At 33.1% G+C, this 11,553-nt stretch overlaps 1 long non-coding RNA gene across 10 annotated transcripts; it reads left to right on the top strand.

The window, feature by feature from the left end:
- Nucleotides 1-7,481: 7,481 nt before the first annotated feature.
- On the top strand, nucleotides 7,482-11,043 carry LOC131936914 (uncharacterized). Of its 10 annotated transcripts, none has more exons than XR_009386121.1 (5): nucleotides 7,482-7,503; nucleotides 9,815-9,932; nucleotides 10,100-10,242; nucleotides 10,507-10,571; nucleotides 10,889-11,043. It is a non-coding gene; the product is annotated as an uncharacterized LOC131936914 (long non-coding RNA). The 10 variants fall into 10 exon arrangements; XR_009386113.1 differs by having other exon boundaries at nucleotides 7,482-7,581; XR_009386116.1 differs by lacking the exon at nucleotides 7,482-7,503 and adding an exon at nucleotides 7,509-7,590.
- Nucleotides 11,044-11,553: the final 510 nt, after the last annotated feature.

The following is an 11,553-nucleotide window of genomic DNA, read 5'->3' as shown; positions in this document are numbered from 1 at the left end:
ATACAAAACAGAGTAATAAAAAAACAAGAAAAACGGAAGATTAAAGAATTATAATTATATCTACATTTGTTTACATTAAATATAATATGACAGCTTTTGAAAATAAAATAAACTACTAATCAATCAGACTTAGATCTACTGCAAGTTACCCTCGAGGCCAAGTAGGCCTAAAAATTCGTGTCCAAGAAGGCCTAAAAATTCGAGTACCTGGCCTTTATTTAGCCTTCCCATATTTTATATGATATTAGGTCGTAGCCTAATTTATACAAATTATAAAAAATTTCCACTCCCTTAAGCTGGAAGCTAGTAAAAAAAATGTAGCAGTATTGAATTAGCTACCATGATATGCGCGCCTTCTATCCTTTACTGTAAACTGTAATGTAATTTTTTTAATTAGCTTACTATAATCCCATTTATTTTTATTTTTTGCAACTTCTAGATCTAATAGCTACTAAGTAATATGCTAAATTTATAGGTCCATTGTAGCGGTAGTCTAAAATCAAATTAAGCCAATTGATATACAAAATACACTCTGCATTGAGTATTTCTATAAAGCTTTTATAATTGAATAAAAGATAGATCTAGATCTAACTGTAATTTTTTAAAGAATGCTATTACATTATTAGTAATAAAACAGATAGTATTAGTTACCTCACAAGTTAAAGACAGTTACAAGTACTATGGACGTTTCGACCCAAGGTCTTCGTCAGCACACAACAGTGTGATTACAGATTAGACAAATAAAGACAAACAGTAACACATTTTTTGACTTAGCTCGACAGTGAAAACACGTCTTGTCTGCTAGCCACGATATCCAAAAGAAAAGACGCGTGAGAAGGACGCTTGGACACCGTATAGGGGTGGGGTTGGGGGCGTGGTGTATGCGGGAGGGGGGGGGGGGTTGTTAGGTGAAAGATATCTGTTCATTCAAGCCATCGGGTGCCCGTGTACCAAATTTAAGTATTAGTCGCGTTTCAGTGCTAAGGCGATTTTTAAAATTGTGGCAAAACCGAACGGCGGTTACACAAAAGTCCTTTTTTAAGTCATGCCCAACATCTTTTATATCGGACAAACGGGGAAAAGATTGTCTGACAGGGTTAGCCAACACCTGCGATCAATCAACAATGAAGACGGTCTTCCTGTGGCCAAACACTTCAACAAGAGTCTAATCTGTAATCACACTGTCTTTAACTTGTGAGGTAACTAATACTATCTGTTTTATTACTAATTACATTAACCTCACTGCAGCTACCATTTGTTTTTTTTTATCTTATTACATTATTAAAACACCGCGATCATGCGAAAGGGAAATTTTTAAATAGACACGGGAGACAACTCAAGTAAAACACATTGTGATTCATGTCTGGCTTTAGCTCCCTTTTTAGATTAAAGATTGGAGTGGCAAATGTATAAAGTAGTAGATCCTACATATTTAAAGGGAATTAAGGGGGTCGCGTAGTCGGGTCGGTAAAAGTTCATGGTTGCTAAAAAGTCCCGAGGCTCGACAGCTGGAGACAGCAATCCATCAGGAGAGAGAACTCCAAAATCAAACAACTGCTGCCTTGAATGATGTTTGTTTTTGGTTGGACAAAGACTGAAAGCAAATCGAAAAAGAAAATCAGGGTGGAATCGAATTCAGTGACTTAAATGGCACATAACTGGCTGAAATCGTAATAGTCAATTGTGTTGGAGGAAATCCCGTGACAACATTACGATTAAAAACGGAAAAGAAACTGAATATAATCAAACGTAATCAAGGTGTACTGTATTTGTAAAGTCAAGTTTTCACACCTCATGTGAACAGGTTTAACTCAGGTGGACAGGTTTAAACCTCAGGTGAACAGGTTTAACTCAGGTAAACAGGTTTAACACCTCAGGTGAACAGGTTTAACTCAGGTGAACAGGGTTAACACCTCAGGTGAACAGGTTAAACACCTCAGGTGAACAGGTTTAACTCCGGTGAACAGGTTTAACTCCAGTGAACAGATTTAACTCAGGTGAACAGGTTTAACACCTCAGGTGAACAGGTTTAACACCTCAGGTGAATAGGTTTAACACCTCAGGTGAACAGGTTTAACACCTCAGACGAACAGGTTTAACTCCGGTGAACAGGTTTAACTCCAGTGAACAGATTTAACTCAGGTGAACAGGTCTAACTCAGGTGAACAGGTTTAACACCTCAGGTGAACAGGTTTAACACCTCAGGTGAACAGATTTAACACCTCAGACGAACAGGTTTAACACCTCAGGTGAACAGGTTTAACACCTCAGGTGAACAGGTTTAACACCTCAGGTGAACAGGTTTAACACCTCAGGTGAACAGGTTTAACACCTCAGGTGAACAGATTTAACACCTCAGACGAACAGGTTTAACACCTCAGGTGAACAGGTTTAACTCCAGTGATATGTCAGGTACACGTAGTGACAGGTGTGTACATGTCGCATGACAGGTAATGACATGTGTAAAACACGCCAGGTAAAGTAATGTCAAAAGCTGTTAAGGTCACATTCAGGTGAACATGTTAATTAATGTAAAATGTATCTCACATGACAGATGGGTCTACATATATATGCCTGCAGTGTTTCTTTCAGACTTTCTTCTTCGTGGGGGTTCTCAATTTTCCGGGAGAAGGGGGACGGGCAATGGTAAAAGTATATATTTTCCATATGAATAATTCTATTTCGTTGGGGAGGGGGGTGGACGTATCTGAAAGAAACTCTGAATGACGATTGTAAAACACTACACAATAAAACGACTGAAATCAAGGCACATTGAGTTTTTTCGAAAATAATGTGTAATTTCTCTTAAGGTCTCAAGATATTCATATATTTCGCGATTATTCATGCAGTTGTCTCGGTGTGTGTACATGCATTTGCAATGTGTGTGTGTGTTTTTTTTTATTTTTATTTTGTTCAATCATATTTTGAAATGATTCATTTTGAATGATAAAACACATTTTCTCATGTACATTTTTGGTATAGTTGCTAGGCATGATGCAGTTATGCCGATCTTGTCAGAAAAAAAAGAACATAGTCATTGACTTTTCTACATAATGTCAAAGATAATTTAAAGACACCACTTAAAAGACGAGACGCATTATGTGCTTACGTAGGCAGTTACGGTGTGACCTCAAATATTGATCTTGCAGAGGTTTTTTTTTTCCCGTTTTGGAATAAACTTTTTTAAAAAAGCAATTTCTGATCATCTTCTCTCCTCCTCCCCCAACCCCCCCCCCCCCTCCCCCCCCCCCCCCCCCAAAAAAATAACTCCACTCACACTCGCATAACATAGTTGTAATTTGAACAATGTTGAGTGTCTCAAAAAACGGAGTATTATGGTTAGGTTTTTTCCTTTTTTCTTAGACCTAGGAACGTATAGAAAATTGTAAATAGTAATATTTAAATAGCCTAAAGTCAACAGTGTTATAAAATAGAAGCGATATTACTTTCACATGTAAAACACGTGGGGGGGGGGGGGGGTATCAGCAACACACTCGGGTGTCACCAGGTGTGGTAGATGTCATCTACCACACCTGTCATTTGGCGACAAAAGTTATGTGTACCAATATGAGTAACAAAATGATGCAAACATTTATGCGCATATTGATGCCTTTTAAAGCAGTTGTGTAAGATTCGGAATGCGCGTGATTAAAATATCCCGTACTAGTTCCACTTTTAAATGTTTACCATTTTTACCCTTACTCATTTTTACCTAGCAACTGAAGAATAACATTATCCGAGGCCCCACTTTGTATTTCTTTAAGACCATAACTGATTTTTTTCTTAATAAAGCTTCTATCAAGTTTAATTATGCCTTACAGTGACAAATTAAAAAAAACGCTACATATTTAGAGAACTTATTCTTAAACTCGCCTCCGTTGTCCCCGTCCTAAACAGCGCATCTGCTCCAATTTTTATTGTTATCTTTAGTCCTGCTATTGATGTTATTTTAAGTCCTGTTATTGATGTTTTCTTTAGTCCTGTTATTGATGTTGTCTTTAGTCCTGCTATTGATGTTTTCTTTAGTCCTGTTATTGATGTTGTCTTTAGTCCTGTTATTGATGTTGTCTTTAGTCCTGTTATTGATGTTTTCTTTAGTCCTGTTATTGATGTTTTCTTTAGTCCTGTTATTGATGTTGTTTTAAGTCATGTTATTGGTGTTATCTTTAGTCCTGTTATTGATGTTGTCTTTAGTCCTGTTATTGATGTTATCTTTAGTCCTGTTATTGATGTTGTCTTTAGTCCTGTTATTGATGTTGTCTTTAGTCCTGTTATTGATGTTGTTTTAAGTCATGTTATTGGTGTCATCTTTAGTCCTGTTATTGGTGTTGTCTTTAGTCCTGTTATTGATGTTTTCTTTAGTCCTGTTATTGATGTTGTCTTTAGTCCTGTTATTGATGTTTTCTTTAGTCCTGTTATTGATGTTTTCTTTAGTCCTGTTATTGATGTTGTCTTTAGTCCTGTTATTGATATTGTCTTTAGTCCTGTTATTGATGTTGTCTTTAGTCCTGCTATTGATGTTTTCTTTAGTCCTGTTATTGGTGTTGTCTTTAGTCCTGTTATTCATGTTTTCTTTAGTCCTGTTATTGATCTTGTCTTTAGTCCTGTTATTCATGTTTTCTTTAGTCCTGTTATTGATGTTTTCTTTACTTGGTATTGGTTATCAACTTGATGCTGTTTTTACATTTGTCATGGGTCATCTTTAGATGATTTTATATTTGTCATGGGTCATCTTTATATGTTTTTACAATTGCCATGGGTCATCTTCAGACGTTTTTACATTTGTTATGGGTCATCTTCAGATGTTTTTACATTTGTGGTGGGTCCTATTGCGAGTGTTTTTACTGTCCCGTGTATACGGTCCAACTGTTCCAACCGTAACGACGGTCGAACAAACGCGAATGGACTCCTCCCATTCGGTAGTGTGGGGCAACAAGTCGGTGGCAGGTTCAGTTTGATTGTGTTGTGGTTTAATGACCTCGAAACACGCTATCGATCACATGACGTCAACTTACGAGTGTGGCGACTCGCGTGCGTTCTTCAATCGCGCTCACGGTGACACTGTTATCTTTCTTCTTTTTATTTTTAGAATTGAAGAAAAAACATGTACGGACGAGCCATCTCTAAATGTAGAATTCAAGCGGATTTTTTTTTTTTAAAACAATATTTTATTATTAGACAGAAACTATCAAGGGTTGTTTAAAATATACTACAAAAACTGTTTCAGAGTTTTTTATATCTGTGCTACATTATTTTTTTATTGACGGAGTATTTTTTCAGTGTGCCGTTTCGTAGTAGTCAATTTTGTTGAATGAACGCATCGAACTTTAACTAGCGATGTGTAGCATGTTTGTCTAACCAGAGCGTGTGTGTACACCCACTAGGTTCGAATAGCCCACTTCTGATGGCAAGATTTTGAAACCATCGTTCAACCTTACATATATATGTATAGTTGTGGGTTACAGAGGTTACCATAGCAACTGTGGGATTATACTACAACGCCTGACCTTGAAAGCGAATCTGTTTTACTTTACTGACTTGAATCCGGGTTCGAACTCGAGACTTACGGGTTAGTAGTCCAGCTCTCTACGCTATATTACCAACACTGTTTATTTTCATGAATACAAATGGTAGCTGCAGTCAGGTAACTAACACTATCTGTTTTATTACTAATTATTTTATTTTCATAATAAGCTACACATTACACACGTCAACAGTACACGGCGATATTAAGAATAAAATAGCGCTGACCACTCTATCCCTATCTGAACCGAGGTCACACAAACAGGCCAACTCTACTTCATCTGCCCCATGAATCGCCAGAAATAAATGATCTGCACATTCGACCCATCAGCAGGATTACAAAAAATAATTAAAGCCTTTATTACACCTAGTGTCTCATGAAGACTGATAGCTAAAGGGGATTAATTTTTTTTTCCTTTTCGCCGCCAAGAAATTGTTGAAGCTAATGAGCCAGATGTAATAAGTCTGTATAGAATATACATTAACCGTGTTTTATTTTCTTCACATAATTCACCACATGTTATTTCGGAAACGGTAGTCCGACCAAGGTAACAAATAAAATATCGTACGCCATATAAGGGGTCATCCATAAATGACGTCACCAGAGGCGTATCCAGGTTTTCGTTGTAGGGGGAGCGAAAAGAGCACACAAAAAAAAGGCGCCGAATTTTTAACACGTTCTATATACGTGTATTATATATATATATATATATATATATATATATATATATATATATATATATATATATATATATATATATATATATATATATATATATATATATATATATATATATATATATACATACTAGCTGTATGTCATTACTTCGCTATGATATATATATATATATATATATATATATATATATATATATATATATATATATATATATATATATATATATATATATATATATATATATATATACACTACAACCAAAAACAATTAACGTAACACACTCTGTTTTTGTAATTCTTGTAGAAAAAATTTCTTACACACACTTTTTTACTGGTAATTGCAAAAACAATATTCACAGATTTTTACGTTTGAAAAGCTAATTTTCTGGCGGCATGGTACTATGGTATATCATTACGCGTTCTCTACATGTACTTAACAGATCAGTTCGGGGTGGGTTGGGGGGTTTCAACTTCATTCACCACTGTCCGGTCACTTTAGGTCAATTATCCAACCCAGTGTATACCTATGTGTGACATTAATGTCGCTCTACACAATTGTGGTGGTGAGGTGTGGGGAGGGGGGGTTGTAACTGTTTCATATAATTTGTAATCGTAATCACTATCGCCCAAACTGTAAGAATACTACTACTTGTCAAAATTTCCCCACCACTACGCTGTTTGCTCATAAGTAAATTTAAATAGAGGTGCCACATCAGTTGATTTGTTTCTGTATTGTATTTTTTTAAATTAATCACACGATTCAAACTGTATATATAAAGTAATTATGTGTGAAGTTTTATGTATAACATTTTCTTATTCAATTATTCGTAAGCAAATACATTATTCAGTTGCCTTAAACTTAACACCCCTCTTGCTAAGTGGTACTACCGTAGAGGCTTTTTAAACATTGCAAGGCATCGTAATGGTTATTTTTAGAATGGCAAACTGATGCAGCTGTTAATACGTTTTGTAAACGTAGACACTACTAGACTAGTACAATAATGCTTAATTGCTGCATGAAAAGAAATCTTGTGATTTACCACCCCATGCGGATCATCTCAACGACAGAATCGTTGAGCCTCTCTCCGACTGTGTCGCTGAGAATAAAACCCTTTGGTGGTTTCTCAGTCAACACTGTCGTTGAAAATAAAACAACAATTAAACATGCTCTCCACAATTAGAAAAGCATAAACTGTAGGTGTTTTGAAGCTAATATTCCAGCCATTTTGTTTTGACGAGAGCTAGTCCAGATCTAGACTAGATCTACTTGATCAACGATTTTTACACTGATGTAAAACCTACGTAAATCAAATCTACAAGATCAGGATTTACATTTAGATCTAGAAATCTACATTATTGACTAGAGAGAAAAAGTTAAAAGTATGCCTAGTGCGTCGAAAGTAAATGATAGATTCTAGAATCTAGAATAGATCTAGAAAATCTAGTAATTTTTCAGTAGCACTAGCTAGATCTAAATCTAGTCTAGATTGACTAGATAGAAAGATAATTATTTCTGTGGCATAGCTGTCCTTTAGCATTTAGGATCTAGATCTAGAAGTCTAGATCTACTCAATTTTAAATCTCTTCTATTTCAAATTGTTTGTAGATCTATATCTACAAGATTAGGCTTAGGTCTAAAAATATACTAAAGTTAAACTTACACAAGTACACATCATTCCTAAACTTAATGCCATTAATGGCTAAAATTCACTGAGCATTGTTGCACTTAAGACTTAAACGTAAGGCCTAAATAAATACTAAATAAAATTATTACGTTAGCTTAATTTTCGTGACAGCTTTTCTCTTCTTTTTTGCCATGCTTAATTTTAATTTAAGTCACTTTCATGTGCTGGTAGCTTAAAATAAAACTTGTTTAGGAAGTTTATTTCTTTCTCCCTTTCATAATGCTGCAAATATGAGTAAGACGCTTATTATTATAATTAAATAGCTGCGATAAATAATCATTTGCATCTTTTTGGGGGTATTTCTTTTACATGAACTGTGAAATACGGTATCTCAAATTTTGCGCGTAACTCAAAGCGAAATATTACTCGCTCAACTGCTCGTATTTAAAAAATCTGGTATGTCGAGGCACTAGAATGTTGAGGTACCACAGGATCTACTATGTATTGAAAGAAAACATAAATTAATTATAGAATAATATAAATAGGCAAATATAGTAATAAAGTAGGCCTTATAGCTTTAGATTTTATTCAGCCTACTAATAAATAATTAAATAGGCCTAAAATAGTACTAGATATTAGTTAAATCACTAGTATTGTGTAGGGTTATTTTTATTAAAAAAAAACAGATCACAATCACATCTTATACATTAAGGCGGGCTCAATAAAATAAAAATAATTTATTTAGGACCTAGGCCTATCTTTTGGAGATCTAAAATTCTAAATGAAAAATAAATTATTAATTAGACCAACAATAGGCATAGTATGCTAAATCTATTTTAGTATTTAAATTTAAGGCTCGGCCATCTACTAAAAATTTTATAAATGTCATAAAATGGCCTACTTAATTATAATTACTAATTACTATTAGGCCTAAGTTTAAACTAGAGATAGCCTATTTTATTAGTAGAAAAAGTATTAGTCATAGTTAAGATGGTATAGCCTTATGTAAATTAATGTAATCAGTGTTAGATATTATGATATCGATCAAGCAATTATTATATAATATCGGAAAGGGGCCTAGCACTCTCTTAGTCATTAGTCTATTAGGTCTTACAAGTAGTTTAGCCTATTAATATATTATAGGGCCTATAGGCTGTTATTTAAATTAGGCCAAAGGCTTATTAGGATAAGGCTTAATAGGCTTTAGTTTTTAATTAGGCAACAAGGCAGAGGCTTAATGTTGCTTATAGATTTAATTTGAAATTATTATGATATACGCTACTCTGCGGCTATCACTTAACTATAGACTGCTATAGAGTATATTATAGCCTAGGCCTATCTAAATAAAATAATTCAACTCACTTAGCTTACTATAATTTTTAAAAATGTTTAGTTAAGTATTCAGCTCTCTATGTCAGCTAAGGCCCATAATTGTAATTATCCTACTGTTAGATCTATTAATTATTTAATAATTAGTAGGCCTAATTATAGGAATTAGGTCTGATACATTAAGTCCTATACATTGGTCGTAGAGTAATACTATTGGGCTAGTAATTATATACAATATCTATACAAGCCTACTTATCGTTAATTTGGAAGTCTTTGCATTGACCTTAGTTTTCAGATGTAGCAGCCTAATTTTTATCAGATTATACCATAAAATCAAAAGTAGACTTGTAGATCTTTTTAAAACAAGGCATGAAATATTAATTTAAATAATATAAATTAAACAAATAGCCTAAATAATAACTACACAAAGTTAAAGTCATAATAACTTTTTATAAAGGTATCTTGAATTTCAACTGGAGGTAGTTTTGATAAATATTAGTATTCTGAATATTAAAATAGGTAGACTTAACATACATTTGTTCTGAAAACATATTTAGAAATTGGTTTTAAAAAATGAGGTTAGGTTTGGGGTGATAACTAGTTGAGGATTAGATATGATATTCATTGTGTTTATCCATGTTGTAATTTCTCTTTTACAGGTTCATCCAAAAAAAAGGGAAGATCTGATTTTTACCAGTAATAAGACTACAGCATACTAAATGACACAAGATGTTCTTTCTCTATTACCTCTTACATTTGACATAAAAGTAGGAAAAGGTATGACAATTATTAATAAGCTGCTTTAAATTTTATAATTTGTTTTTTTATAACTTAATTGTACCATTTTTATTTCCAATAATGATAAATATAATTTAGTGTCATTTATATTTTAAAATATTTATATTATACTAGATATAATTTACTTCTATAATATTACTATCCAGGTTTAACAGTCTATGCCTACAACATAGATCTCCAGGACTAAAAGTACACAAAATGGCAATCAGTATATCACAAGTGTAATAACACATGCATCTAATCTGCTTCAGTGGCGAGAACTGGGTGAATCCTCTCAAACATTAATCAGGTAAGTTATCACAAGTTTGCTTTGGTTTATTTTGAACATGTTGATTGAGATAGATTTTTATTTGTATAAATATTGTATTTAAAAAAATATTTTACCTAGTAAAACCAAGTCAGTGGTGATGATTGATACAATATCATTATGTATTTTTTTAAATATATATATATATATATATATATATATATATATATATATAAAACAGTATCATTTAGTGGTTTGTCTTACAAATTTGAATTATTTACTTAATCTGTCTTAACTGCTCAACAGGAACTAGGCATACCTAATGAGCGTCAAGCTGATACAGTAGATGTACAGAAGAGTTTATACACAAGGTAAATATTGATAAATTTTAAGTTTTCTTTTTTTAAGGATACATGTAGTGTTTTGGGAGAAAGGAATTAAATTATTTAAATTAGGCCTAATAGTTTATTTCTCTAGCTTATGTTTCACTTAAAATAACTTAAATTTTTCCCCCTTTATCACTAAAGCAAAATTTTATAGATATCTATGCCATGATTCATCTCATTCAATCACTTTTTTCTTGTTTTGTTTTGATGTATTAAACTACTTTAAACTAAAGATTTTTTTTTTGTTGCTAATTTTATTATTTCAGATGGATGATTAAGAAAATCATTTTGTTTTGTTTCAGGAAGTGAAAAGTGATGTAAAAGGCAACTAATACTTCCATCTACCATAGTTAAACAAGAATCTGCAAATGGCGATAATTGCAATAATCCTGATATATTCATTTTTGGCTTTATAATTATATGCAATTGTTTCATAAATAAATTATTTCTCAAAATTTGATGTTTTTGGTTTTCATACTTTGTACATAAGATGCAAGTGATTGAAAGCTGAAAAGGGTTGTATGTAGTTATAGTATTCCCAGCACAAGTTGACATTAAAACAGCTGAAGCCCTTTAAAAAAAAAACAAAAAAAAAAAAAAATAATCTAGGAATGCTGTTTCTATTAGCTGAGCATATATTTGGAAAAGAACTTAATTGTTTACCAGAGAATACTGTGACCCAGTTTGTACTCCAGGCAAAAAGTGTCTATGGTTAATATTATTAAGTTAAAGAAAAGTATCAAACAAACAGGATAATATTAATAAGCAAGACCTCCACACTAGAGAAGTATGGAATGAGTGTTGCATGGAATTCAAATCAACTTTGATGTTGCTAATTGCTACACTGGCCATAATTGGCCTACATTGATTTTTGCTGAGGTAGGCAACTGTTTTTGTTTAACTTTAGATGTCGACTAAATAAAGAAGAAAACTGACACGCCAATACCAAAATCAAGAACTTGTAAAG

The sequence above is a fragment of the Physella acuta genome, unplaced genomic scaffold, assembly GCF_028476545.2.
Source record: "Physella acuta isolate Inbredline_101_S28 unplaced genomic scaffold, ASM2847654v3 ptg000195l, whole genome shotgun sequence".
NCBI classification, from domain to species: domain Eukaryota; kingdom Metazoa; phylum Mollusca; class Gastropoda; family Physidae; genus Physella; species Physella acuta.
The sequence above is the reverse complement of the archived record's forward strand: the minus strand, read 5'-3'. Positions and strand labels throughout refer to the sequence as shown.